This window comes from Sylvia atricapilla, chromosome Z (assembly GCF_009819655.1).
Source record: "Sylvia atricapilla isolate bSylAtr1 chromosome Z, bSylAtr1.pri, whole genome shotgun sequence".
Lineage (NCBI taxonomy): Eukaryota > Metazoa > Chordata > Aves > Passeriformes > Sylviidae > Sylvia > Sylvia atricapilla.
Genome location: NC_089174.1, coordinates 54,964,977 through 54,979,300, shown reverse-complemented (window position 1 = coordinate 54,979,300; position 14,324 = coordinate 54,964,977). Strand labels below are relative to the sequence as shown.

The window sequence follows — 14,324 nt, the reverse complement described above, 5'->3', positions numbered from 1 at the left end:
TGATCTGGCAGAGATGTGGGTCAATTACAAGTGTCTTAAAACAAAAAATATGGAAAGGCCCAGCTAAAGTACTCTATTTGGGTAGGGGTAATTTTTGTGTTTCCACTCCTACAAGTACTGAGTGGATCCCTGCACGCTGGGTCAAGCCAGCAAAGCTACTGCAAAGTGGAGACTGTCAGGAACATACAGCTGCATCTGAAGCTGCTGATCCAGCCACATCGACCCTTTTTGCAAACCATTTTTAGCCCAGCCTTGGTGGACGTGCAGACAGCGGATCAGCTGGATTACGTGCTTGCTTGGCTATCATATTCGAGAGCTAAGTTATCATGCGTGCTTGAACTGTTGGGAGCAAAGTCATTGTGCTTGGTTGCTAATATATTGCGGGAGGTGTAATCAGAAGCTGCGGGTTCACCAAAGAGTGACTGTTGGGGAGACATGGTGTACTGTGTGTAGAGAGCAATGAAGACGCAACACTGCTCGACGAGCACTTGAATTGAGTACTGGGTTATCGTTTGCTGCAGCAGTTCAGTTATTTGAGAGCCCAGAGCAACAAGCCTTGGCATATGCTCGTTGGGAACTTAGTCATTTGATAAGGAAAGCTAAGGCCCTTAGTAAGTCCCAAGTGTTGCAGAAGCAGTGTGATAGCACCTGTAAAATCCCCCGACAGTGGATGGTGGAACCTGAGGATTGGGAGCGCCTTTGCCATAGATTTAGACAATTCGCAGCCAAAAGGCACAGGCAAAGGCGTAAAAGAAAGAGCAACAATGAAAATCACACTGGGTAACCTGATACTGCTTATTATGATATTACAATATTGTAGTCTCACTAGTGCCTTTTGGATATCCCCACAGCCAAAGGAAAACGTTTGGGTGACTTTGGCAAATAAAACAGGACAAGAGGCCATATGTTTGGCGCTGTCCTCACCAGGTAACCCATTTTCTACTTGTTTGGTAGAAGTGCCCTTGGATGAACTGCCCTGTCCATCAGTACAAATTTGTTAGCCGAATAACACAAAATCTTATGCTGATCAATGGGACAAAGTGATACCCTACTTCCCTGCAGCCCCCTTAGAGCCTCAGGAAATTGAGATATTGGGATCCTTGAAAGCAGATTGGTGTATATATTTCAATTGGACAAGTGTATACTGTGCCGGACCAGGGAGATCAGGTGTCAATCTATTACACCCGATAATTGTCAACTCTACATTGTTAATATACAGGAATAACACTCAATGGTGTAACTATACAAGTACCAAAATATCGAGATCATCTAATAGTCCCATAGCATTACCTTATGGGGTATTCCTCATCTGTGGTGATCGAGCCTGGGCCCAAATTCCCTCTAAATTGTTGGGAGGACCATGTACTTTGGGCCGCTTAACACTGCTTACACCAAACACCTCTCTGCTAGTGCACAAAGAAAACAGGGGAAGTGTGGAGAGTTTCTCAGAAGAATGGCTGCGTAGCAAGGGCCACGATAAAGTGCAGCCATCAGCTACGTGACTGGTGGCAAGTATACATTACCCCTGAGAACGGATGTTAGTTAGCAACAGGGATGTTGAAAATACATAGTATGCAGAAAGATACATAAAGCCAAGGAATTTGCAACAGCAAGGCTAAACACAAAAGCTATATGCGTCATAGAAAGTATAACCAATAATGAGCTGTATTTTTGCAATATGCATGAGCTAATTACTGTCTGTATAAGTATGATAACTTTGGAAGCAATAAACTGAGACTTGTTGACCATGATAGCATGAGACTCATCTCCCGCGGCTCTTTCCAACATCTTCCTACAAAAATCACACTATTGCTAATGTATTCAGAATCTCTTGTGCTTCCTTCCATCATTGCAAAGAAGAATAAATCCTATAAATCACAAGTTCTTGCCTTCCTCCCTCAGGTCAGGACAGCTGCATACTCTGTGAATTAAAAACACAGTTAAGATATTTGCAGTCAAGTTTTAACTGTATCTGTGTGTAGTAGAAGTCTACCCAAACAAAGCCCATGCAACACCAGCAGGACACAACACTTTCAAATTATGTGTAAGTATCAGGGCCTCTCAGATCACAAACTTTAGCTGGTCTTAGCAATTTTAAAAATTGACATCACAGGTAATTTAGGTATTTAGGGTCCATGTGATAAATAGGCTTATTTCACCAGATATTTTAGTGCAGCAATCCAGACATATAAGGGATATATTACACAACTCAGTAAAGTGTTTAAACATTCATTTAAACTAAAAGCCTGACAACATCCATGCCTTCATCATGATGGTTTTATTGCTGAACTTTTGAAAATTTTCAGCTTCTTAAGTAACACCAACTCCAATGTCAGAAATTTTCTGAAAGGAGATTATACAATACTGCCACATACTGTCAGGGAAAACTGAAAACACAACAAAACCAAGTAGACATGGGGACAATTTGATGGAAAGAAATTAAATAACTTTCCCATAGAAAAGATTTTTAGCTTCACCTAATGGTCAGAAAGGAAAAGTTCTTTCTGTACACTTCCTATTTGCTACACTATCACTTGTTTGAAGACAGAACTGAATGGGGTGCATCGAAGTAATAAAAATAATTATATCAAAATAACACTATAAGTAAGAATTATGGCAGCAATAAGTACGAAACAGCAGCAATTTTACTTCATGTGTACAACACCTAATGGATTTTTGCTATCCTTGGGACTAGATCAGTGGCATTATGGTAGCTTCCAAAGAACAGAGAATGTGCTGAGTGTTGCTGCATTTGTGCATTAAATAATGAGCAAGGTCCTTTGTGTGTAAAGACTGTGTATCTGAATGAACTACCTGAACTTACACTGGTGAAGATCTGGTCTTTATGTTATGTTTTGCTTGCTGAAGCTTTGTTCCATACTGTACTAGCTACTTGTGTAACACACATTCTCCACATAAAACCAAACCCCTTCACACATGCCACTCAAAGATCTATGTGCTAATTCGTTAGGCACTTGCAGGTATGGGGTTTTTTCCAACTAGGCATGAACCTGCAGCACAGACCATCAGGCCAATTCAGTGACATCCTGTGGATCTGGTTTTGGGTTTCTTTATGTAGATAGGCAAAAATTCTGTATTTACTCCAGTGGATATAGTTAAAACCACCTTTCTTCCACATTTTGAGAAAAACAATGTGAAGGTACCTTAGGCTGGATAAGAAGGACTATTATCCAAGTAATTAATTTTGAATAATCCTATGAACACTGCAATATATAATAAGCTACAAAAATTCTCCATAAGCACCATAAATTACTAAAGAAGGTTTGAAATAAAAAAGGTTTGTCTTTTTCCAAAAGATAATTCTGTTCTCAAACTTATTCAAATCATCCATACTTTCACTAAGATATACGGATTACCTTTTATAGTACACCTTTTAGTCCTACAGTATGTGCCTCTGGTTCTAGATACTAAGTCACCAAGTATGGGAAGATTTGGTCTTAGTTAAAATTTTTCTATAAAAGACAAATACAGCTGAAACGGAAATTCCTCGGGAATTAATGTAAAAACAACCACAATGATGAGAGGAAAAGTAGCACTAAATAGACAAGAGGAATGAGAAGACCCTAAAAAGTAGATTAACATGTTCTAACAGAATTAATAGGCCATTAAACATTTTTAGTTTGCTCAGAATTGAGAAGAAATCTTGTTGTACCTAAATCAGTTACTCTAACTAAATTTTTATTAGATTTAAAAATAAAAATGTGTTATTTATTATCTATTTTCTATATTTTTTTATTTTATAATAACATTGCTTTAAAAATTTACTATTCTGCAAAATGTCATATTTAGAAAACTCACAGTGTAGCAGGCCATGCTCTCAGTTACATCAAGTTGTGCTTGGGCAACACATTAGCAAGGCTGACTACTTTATCAGGCAACTGTTTTGGAACTAAATCATGTAAGTGTTTTTCACCCAGTGCTAACTACACATTTATTCTTACTCCTTCTGTTTGTAAAATAACCTTTTGGTTTCAGACAATTTGAGCAATGGTTCGTATGTGTTTGGATTATCTTCAACTGAAACAAAGTTTTCACAGGGTTTTTGCAATGTTCCATAGTTATAAACATAAAGAACAGTTACATGAAGTCTGAAAACACTGTTTTAGCAGAGAAATATCTTTCCGTTTGAGTACTTTAAATAGTTTTGTTAGTTAGTCAATGGTAATATAAAATTATAACAATAGTTAACACTTATTATGCGTTTTTATCCTGATATCACACAATGCTACAGAAAATATTATTTATACAATATTGTGATTCACATAGAGGGATTAAGGAATTTATAAAAGGTAGTTAAAAATCCTGGGGGAAGAAGTAGAAATACAGGGGCTGTGTATATTACTTGTGCCTTTGTGATACACTCTGGCTACTAGATTTTCCTCTTTCCTGAAAAGATATAAATAAATAGCATCTGGAACATATCTGCACGTTTTGCCATCAAACAGCACTGATTTGATCATATACCTAGGCTTTCTCTTTGTTATGTGATATGTAATAAATTTAGGAAAAAACTGGAGAACCATAACAAAGATTCAGGAAAATAAAGTACAATAAGCAGTTATTCTTCTGAAAAGGGTGAAGAGAAATACATAGAACAAAGAGAACACAAACTTCTAAGGTCATGACTGAAACCACCACCAATGGTACACTGCAGAGGTCTCTATTTATTTACCTTGGAAAGATGAAAGGCTGAGTCACCCTTGAGCCAATGGGAAGGGTAGTGTAGAGAGATATCCTACCTCATTTCTCACTCATATGGTGACAGAAATATGTTACAAGTTCATTCCCTCCATCTTTCTCAAGCAGGAGACAGAAAACTTGAACAGAGAGACCTCTGGGAATGCTGAAGTCTTTTGTGTTCAAATGATGACACCATTAGCTCAGGAATGAAAAGGGCTAGGCAGCATTCATGTACCTAGCTGTTTACCTGCAGAGTATTGAAAGAGAAACTTTTTTATACTCTGGGACTCTACAACAGGATCAAATATTCTATTTCTGTATACAAACTTGCCTCTGTACCTAGTCTATTGTCCCATCTCACTTCCTATCCTTTTACCTGTAAAGCACATAATGAAAAAGGAACTGTGAAAGGAAAAAACAAAACCAAATATACACACCCATTTGCTATATTTACATAGGCTCTGGAACATGGGATCAAACTCTATTAGTCACACTGAGCAATTATTTTTCCCCTTGAGACAGGGTCTCAGATAAGTGTTTCCAGGATTAAAATCTTAAGATTGGACTTTACTAAACCCACTTAGCTTTTAAGTTTACTTACACCAAACATAAATAGTTTTTTTTTTTATAGAAACCCTAACTGTCTGGATAAGGCAACTCTACCTGCTGTCCCACACCTCAAACAGTATTTACCTGCTTCCACGGTGACTAGAACTACTATGAGTCTCCAATCACTTCTCAAAGGTACTTTCTGAACAACTTTATGCAGACTGAGTGGCTTGGGAAAGAGGTGCTCTTGATGATGTCTTTGTTTTGCTAAGAAATGCATCTGTGGAGCCACAAGAAAGCTAAACCTGTGCTTTTCGGCCTCCTCCATTGGCCTGAAGTTTTTGTGGAACCACAACCTGAATTAACAGGTGTCAGATTGCATTAAGACATCTGTCTCTGTAGACACAGAAAATTTCATCTTCATTATTATATAGTCAAGAATTCTTTTATAATATCCTTGCTTAATAGGATAAGCAAGGATATTATACAACATCCGTGCTTATCCTTATTTATGAGGGAGTTTTCCCCCTCATATTTATCCTCATGGAGTGGGATGACTGAGGGCATACTGCTGTCACTGAGATTAGAGAACAGGAATTAACAGGGAAGAAATCGTTAGAGGAGGGGTAGAATCAGAGAACGCCTGATGCCATGTAGCTTTCAGACACCTAGGTTCTTAGCCAAAGACCCTCACAACAGTAGTCCCCAGCCACATCCCTACTCCCTTCCCAGAAAGCTTTTTGCACTCCCCCAGTGTACTAACAAGAATTGTTGCTTCTCTAATTTTTAAATGAAAACAGAAATACATGGATACATGTATTACAGGATACATGTTTTAAGCTGAAGCTATATATGACAATGATTTTTGTTGATCCCATCTCTGTATGTCACCGATTAAATGACTAAAGCCAGAGAGAAATAGAATGATAATGTTTATGTTTACTTGTCTCCAATTCCTTTTCTCTTGTGTCCAGTTTTCCTGTGTTTGGCTTTCTAGGATCATGCCCATTTCCACCAGTATCTCTGAGATTCAACAAGGAATAAGGAACATCATATTAATATTGACAAGGTCTAACTTTTACCTTTCTGTTAGTGTGGATAAAATAACAAATTCATTTGGCTCAGTGTTATGCATTTCCAGCCAGTGCTCAGAGGACCAATCAAAGACCAATTGGGTAGGATCTCTTTTATAAAATAAATGAGCTAAACATTGGATTGAATTATAGATATTGAAACCAAGAGAAGTTATTAGCTCATATTGCCTTCTTTAGAGTACATACAAATAAACAATGCTGCCCCAAAAAGGCATCTAGAAATTAAATACCTTTTTTCAGTGGGTTGCATCACTTACTATTACACAGTAAGAAACTATGTCTTATTTCACACCCGAGTTTCATAGAATCATAAGATGTCTTGGGTTGGAAGGAACCTTAAATATCATCTATTTCCAAACACCCTGCTGTGTAGAGGGATGCCTTTCACTAGGACAGGTTGATCAGAGCTCCATCCAGCCTGGCCATAAACACTCCTAGGGATGGGGCATCCACAATTTCTCTAGAAAATCTGTTCCAGTGGCTCACCACCCTCACAGTAAAGAATTTCTTCCTAATATCTAATCTAAATCTGCTCTCAGTTTGAATATGTTCCCCCTTGCTCTGTCACTACATGCACTTGTAAACAATCTCCATCTTTCTTGTAGGAATCCTTCAGGTACTGGAAGGCTGCAAGTAGGTCACTCTGAAGCCTTCTCTTCTCCAGGCTGAACAATCCAAATCCTCTCAGCCTGTTCTCTTAGGAGAGGTGCTCCATACCTCCTCTGGACTCTCCATCAGATCCACGTCCTTCCAGTGCTGGGACCCCAGAGCTGGATGCAGCACTGCAGGTGGGGTCTCACCAGAGCAGAGCAGAGGGGCAGAATCCCCTCCCTGGCCCTGCTGTCCATGGTGCTTTGGATACAGCCCAGAACACGTTTGGTTTTCTGGGCTGTGAGTGCCCATGGCTGGGTCATATCCAGCCTCACATCCACCTGCTCTCCATCTGTTCATCTTCAAACGTGTATGTATACCAGGGATTTCCCCAACCCAGGTGCAATTTGCATAGCATTATATTCCAGACATTATTTTCTGTTTCTTTTCTGTAAAGTAAAAGGTCCTATTTAGTCTTTGTGAAGGTACCTATTTGTTTCAATCAAGTCAGCCCAGATCCTTTGATAAACTGAGCAAGTTTTTGCTCAAGAAAGAGAGTTTTCTCATTTCCAAGAAGTGAGTTTTCTTGGAAAATAAATTTAAAAAATAAGGTTATGTTACTAAAACCAGCCATTAAGGCCTAAGTAAGTATTCCAGCTGGTGGATGGGGCCCGCTGCTTGGGACCCAGAGAGCCACAGCCACCCCAAAGGATGTCTCGCTAGAAACAGCTCCTTGGGGGGTCAGGGCGCTCCTCAGCTGGCAGAGGGGCTTCTCAGCATCGGGCAGAGCAGTGATTTTTCAGCTCAGTGATTTCAGCTTTCAGTGATTTCAGCCCAGTGCTCTCAGCTCCTGCCATTGCGAGTTAGCCCCTCTTTTAGCCGGCTGTGGTGAGAGAGAGAGAGGTCTCGTATGGAATTTCCGCAGGTGGTACTTTATTGCAAAGGTACCAGCGAAAGGCTCCAAGGACGAGGAACCTCTGCCGACCAGAGGAAACCCAGGGGTTTTTATGGGACACCAGGGTGGGAGGAAAAGGGTACAGAACCAATCAATTGTAACAGATCTACATAAAATCCCGAGGGGGCTTGTGGGTCTCCAGCCAGGTCGCTGTGGCTAGGAGGATTGTCTTTGTCTTAGGGGCTCTGGCTGAAGTTGCGAAATTCTTCCTTGACTCCTCAGCTTGGCTCCCTCCAGGGCAAAGCAGCCGGGGCTCCGCCTATTCCCGCAAGTAAGCACCTACAGTTAAGAAGTCAGGTTAGGTAAGTGAAGGATAAAGTGAGTCAGCATAAACTGACCTGAATTTTAAAACATAATTTATTCCTATAAGGATAGGATCAATTATCTCAGCAATTACAGGTGGATCAAAAATCACATAAATCACAAATCTGAGTGTACTTAAAAATTTACTGTCTTTTGTGCCTTTTTGCTCTCATGGACTGATTACTCAGATTCAACATGCAACAGCACACAGAACCTTCTGTGAGTATAGAGAAGTGACTGTTGTATGACAGCTAACCCACGAACCTGGTAAAAAAATCCAGAGCCAAATCCAACAGCTAAAAACAGAGAGAAGCAAAAGAGTCCCAGCAAAAACAGACATTGCAACAATCTTGCGCTTTGTGAAGCCCCATTTTCTACATGCAGTCAAACCCAAGAGATACATGCTAAATACTTTTTAGCAGGAATAACTTCTTTTTTCCGTGAGAATTTATGTAAAAAAATAGTACTTGAGGGAATCATAAGCATTTTGAAAACAATTCTAAGACCTGTTGCCTTCTAATCTGGACACAGAGAGAGTCTAACCAAGAGCTTTCACAGGGAAAGGGAACATGATATTTTTCATAAAAAATATATTGAGAAAGCCTTTGAAAGATAAATATCTTTAAAAATCTGCCACATCTTATGCAGAAAAGATCAAGGTAACCAGATTTATTAAAATGAATAATTGCAAAGTACTCTTGAATTTAGGCCTGTATTTTAAGCTGAATATATTATTAATTTAAAAATAATAATATAAAGAAAGGAATCCTTATCCTCCCCTGCTGGTACTCATGAAGACCTTTCCAGCAAGAATAGCCTAACTTAGATTTTGATCTCATAACACAGTAACAACTTGCAAAAGATTTATAATACTAGATTAAAGTAGTGACTTTCAGACAATAATGTGGTTTTCCAACAAAAGGGTTTGCTGAAAAACAGTTGCCAATTACAGGATACATGTTTTAAGCTGAAGCTATATATAACAATGATTTTATGTTTATCCCATCTCTGTATGTCACTGATTAAATTACTAAAGCCAGAGAGAGCCTGTGAATCTTCAGCTCCCACCCATACCATACAGTCTGAGCAAATAAATTGTTAAACCACAACCAGCTGCACAATAAGAAGAAACACTCAAATTCAGAGCTTTCTGTCTTATATGGAATTGCAGAACATAGCTATAACTGTTCAAAGTAAACAGTCATCTTCCATGTATTACAGTGATAGCATTACCTCACACTATTTTTTACAGATTCCTATCAGGAGAACTCCCTGGGGAAGCAGGCAACCATCCCTTTATTCATTTTCACTACCCCCTTTATAGACCCAACTCCTACTCCATCTGTCAGTTCCAAAAGCCAGAGAAGATGAAGTGGTCTCTGATGTCATTTCCATAATTCATATGACTGGAGGCAAGGACAGGATTAAGGAATTAAATTTTCCAGCAATAATGAAGAAATTTGAAATTGTTCTGTCAGAAATATGAAAAGGAAAGGTACTTTTATTCCCAAGGACTCAAAATAAACAAATTATTTGCTCCAATGAGTTTAAAGGATCAGGCCTACCTGAAGTACAAGTTTGGCAATTGATGAGTCAAGACAATTTTTGAAAACTATCCAAAACTATATTGAACGAACAGGGATTTTCTGCTACTCAGATAGAAATTAAACAGAATGATTTGCTATAACATACATTCTTAAATTATTGGTTTTCAGGGTCAGTAACAAGCTGTCTGATACATTTATGATTTAGAGAATTATTTTTGAAAAAACCGCCATTGATGCTTAGATTATTATTATTATTATTATTAAGGGCAGAATGGATCTAGAAACTCATGCTATTCCAGGGAAAAAACCCAACCGACTACTTCTTTAGATGCAAGGATCAGAGCTAAGCTCTCTGGGTAAAATAGGTTCCAAACCACACAAATTAGCTGCCTTTGTCTCAGTCTCATTCTTTCCTTTGAGTGGGTAGAATTTAAGGATGGCTAGAGCAATACCATGACTAAGTGCTACCAAAAAGTTGGTCATCTCATCTTTTATGGCAGATCTACTACTCAATAACTTTTCAGGGTACTTCATTTAAAAAAAAAAAAAAAAAAAAAGTGCACATTAAAACACTCCTTGAGCTTCCTAGTCAGTTAGTGGAACAGAATAGTGGAGCATCTGATGAATGTCAGAGTTGCTGAAATCTGCAGCCAGAAAGAAATCTGCAGGAAGAAAGCTTAGGGTAGAACCAAATAGAGTACTATAGTGTAGTTCCTCTTCGAAGTGACCTACAACAATAATTTAGTCAACTGCCTGACCACTCCCAGGCTGACCAAGAGCTAAAGTCCTTTATTGATGGCACCATCCAAAACCCTCTTAAACAGTGATGGGCTTAGGGCATTGACCAGTTCTTTAAGGAGTCAGTTCCAGTGTTTGACCACCCTCTTTGTAAATAAATGCTTCCCAGTGTTCGCTCTAAACTTCCCTAGTGCTGCTTTGATTCATTCCCATTCAGCCTGTTCCTAGGTCCCAGGGAGAAGAGATCAGCACCTCCTTCTCCACATCCCCTCCTCAGGAAGCTGTTCAGGGCAGTAAGGTCACCCCTCAGACTCCTCCAAACCAGACAAACCCAGAGTCCTCAGCTGCTTCTCATAGGACATTCCTTCCAGCCCTTTCACCAGCTCTTTCCTCCTCTCTGGACATATTTAGGGACCTTCACATCCTTTTTAAACTGTGGGCCCAGCGCAGCACACAGGACTCGGGGCGAGGCCCCACCACGGCTGAATCCAGCAGGATGATCCCAATCACAGCTGCTGCTGCTGTGTCTGATGCAGCCCAGAATGGGGTTTGCTCTCCTGGCTGCCCGGGCACACGCTGCTGACTCACCCTGAGCTGCTGCCCACCAACGCCCCCAGATCCCTTTCTGCAGGGCTGCTCTACACACACTCCTCTCCTAGTCTGTACTTGTGTTCCGTGTTCCTCCAGCCCAGGTGCTGAATGTGGTATTTGTTCTTGTTAGACATCATGACACTGATTATTTTCCAATGCTCTGATATACCCAGATTGCTCTGCATCCACAGAGTCTCCCAAGAGAGCCAATAGCAGCCCCCAATTTAGTATCATCAGCAAACATGCTAAACGCACTTTCAACTCCTGCCTTCTGGGCACAGATAAAAACATCAAACAGGACTGGCAGAAGAACTGAACCCTGAGGAACACTGCTGATGAGCCGCTGTGAGCCAGATGTAGCCACATTGACTGCTACCCTTTGAGCTTTGCCCTTCAGCCAATCCTTCACCCATTGCACTGTGCGCCTGCTCCTCTCACAGCTGGACAACTTGTCCAAAAATATGCTGCAAATACCAAAAACCTCACTAAAATACAGAAAAACTGTGTCTACCATCTTCTGTTCACGCAAGGTAAGCTCCTCTGACCTTGTCTATACCACTACACTTGTGTATCTTTCAGAAAATGTGACAAGCACTACTTAGTTAATGAGAGTCACGTAGGAACTGCATAGCCTCATCGGTGTAGGTAGCTGAAATGATCACGGCCATAGAAGGATAAGCTGAGGTCACTTGGTTTGTTCAGCCCGGAGGAGACCGAGGACAGACCTCACTAGAGTCTACAGGTTCCTCATGAGAGGAGGTAGAGGGGCAGGCGCTGATCTCCTCTCAGGTCAATAGTGACAGGACTCGAGGAAATGGTATGATACTGTGTCAAAGGATGCTTAGGTTGGATATTAGGAGAAGATTTTTCACCCCGAGAGTGGTTGAGCACTGGAACAGGCTTTCCAAGCCTGCACCACGCCCGACGGAGCTCAAGAAGCATTTGGACTATTATCTCGGTTTGATTCCTGGGGCTGTCCTGCATAGGACTAAGAACTGATCCTCGATGGCCCTTGTGGGTCCTTTCTAAATGTTACCGTCAAGTTTCCTTTCTTACTATTTTTTTCCCGGCACAACTCACCCCGTTACTGAAGGCGCAGCGGGGGCAGCGCGCCCCCGGTAGCCGCCGGGCTGTCTGCCCGCGGGGCCGCGCCGCTCCCGCCGGCGCCCCCTGGCCGCCGCCGCGCCGCTCTCCGGCCCCGCCGCCGCCTCCTCCTTTCGGGGCGGGCCCTGGACCCGCCTGTAGGCGTTGGAAGGGGAGAAAGTAACATGGTGGCCGCTTCCTCCCCGAACGGGAGCGGTGACGGGCGCGGCAGCTCCTGAGGCAGCGGCGGGGCGGGGGCGGCGCGGCCGGCGGCGCGCTCCAGGGGCAGGGGCCGGCGGCAGGTGAGCGGCCGCGGCAGGGAGGGAGGGGAGGAGATGAGAGGAGAGGGAGCGGTGGGAGGCGGGCGAGCCTCGGGGCGCGGCGCTCGGCCTGGGAGCCCCTCTCCTACCCCGACTGCATGGCCCGTGCTTCCCCTTTAACGCGTCCGGAGGAAACTCGCCTCCTCGCCGGACAGGCAGAGAGGTTCGGGGTGTTCCCCGGCGCCTGCTCGGTCCCTGGGAAGGGCTCCTGCCCTGACCTGCCCCGGCAGCGCTTCTGCGCCGGGGCTCGTCCTTAACCCTCTGTGCGGCCGGGGAGGGCGGAGGCGCTTTCTGGACTTTTTCAGTATAATTATTACCGTGATAATTGTTACTTTCCCTGCTCCCGTCGGGCGCGGCCGCCCCACGGGAACGCAGGGCTCCCCAGTGGCGCAGGTGGCAGGAGCTGCAGGTGAGCTCCCCGGGCAGCACCCTCCTATATTTCTCCATTTTCCTCTCCTTTTCCATGATCCGGCTCCTCCCCTAAGCTCCGGCGTCAGAGAGTTTAACTCTTGCAGGAGTCTGTGCCGAACTGGAGATCATCACCGGCTGTTGGAAGGGTGTTAGGATAACAAGGATCGTCCTGACTAAGTCACGCTGGTATTTTGGAAGCTGGTCGTATCAGGGAGAAATTTAAAGGACTGAAAATGTGAGAACAAGGAAAAGCTACATGCATAACTTGTAGTCAATCTGTATTGTCATCTGAGGATATCTGTGTGTCTTTGCTGCACAGCCAGATAGCCTATGGAGCAGAAAGATCTGGTGATATCCTAGGGCTTTCGTGTGTCAATTAGTGAAAAGGTATTCACAGAAGCTTTAAATATTATGTAAGCTGATTAAATCTGCTGTTAATGCCAAACACAGTCCTCAAAAGTGTTGGAGCACATACAGCTCCGTTGTTGAATCTGCTGTCTCAGAAGGGATGCAAAAACTGAACAACATTGTATTAATTCTAAACTTAATCTCTGTTCTGCACTGATCTTTTTAATGCTGTTAAGTCCTCTTCTCTTGTTCACATCAAACACGTTGCAGACATGGACTGTTGTGCTGCTGTCAAACAATGCCTGTGGCTAAACTTTTATATCTGCATGAAGGCAGGACAAACAACAATCGAGACATTTCATTTTACATTTTTTTTGGTGTAAGTTGTATTGGGGACTTCTCTAATATTTTCTTGGCTAATTATGACATTTTTAAACTTCATAGTAGTTTAAAGTTTAGGTGAATTTTAGCCTGCACATGGATGTGTTAATAAAAAGAGAATTATTTGCTGTTAGTTTAGTTGGCTGTTTCTTTGTGTGGGCCAAACACAAAGTTAGTAAAAGCTTTTGCATAACTCTTTTTAAGGTAGCATGGTAGGAGTTAAAGCTGTAGATGTTTTGTTCTTGTGGAAAAAAATAATGGTGGAATGCAAATTACTTCATATCTTTTTGGAAAATGGAAGAATTTTTATTTGGTGGTGGTGGTGTTGTGTTGGTTTGGTTTTTTTTTGGAAAACAGTCATGACCAGAGTTAAGTGATTAACCAGAGTACTAACCAGCCATACTAACACATATATTTCAGATCCTTCGCACAAAAGACACCAACTAAGAAACTGTAACTGTTAGTTTGTGAATGTTTGTATTATAAATGTGACAAGTGGTTTTTAAAATTTTTTTTCTTTTTTTTTTTTTTTTTTAAGAATTGGCTGGCAGGCTGCTTTTTTATCATTCCAATGGATATGAAATGCTAATAGTGCATGTCTGTCTTGAGCAGTGCAAGGAAGTTTAGTAGAAACCAGAAAAATAAATATTAGCTTGCCTACACGAGTTCTGACTTCTGTGTTAAAACAGTTAATAGCAAAACTTTACACTGA

The 14,324-nt window shown here is 41.7% G+C and overlaps 1 protein-coding gene across 2 annotated transcripts in view; it reads left to right on the top strand.

The window, feature by feature from the left end:
• Positions 1–12,332: 12,332 nt before the first annotated feature.
• Positions 12,333–14,324, top strand: part of DENND4C (DENN domain containing 4C) — a 68,743-nt gene continuing 66,751 nt past the window's right edge. For both annotated transcript variants that reach the window (XM_066339508.1, XM_066339507.1), the window contains exon 1: positions 12,333–12,454. The gene's annotated coding sequence lies outside the window, so the exon portion shown is untranslated. The remainder of the gene's footprint in view (positions 12,455–14,324) is intronic.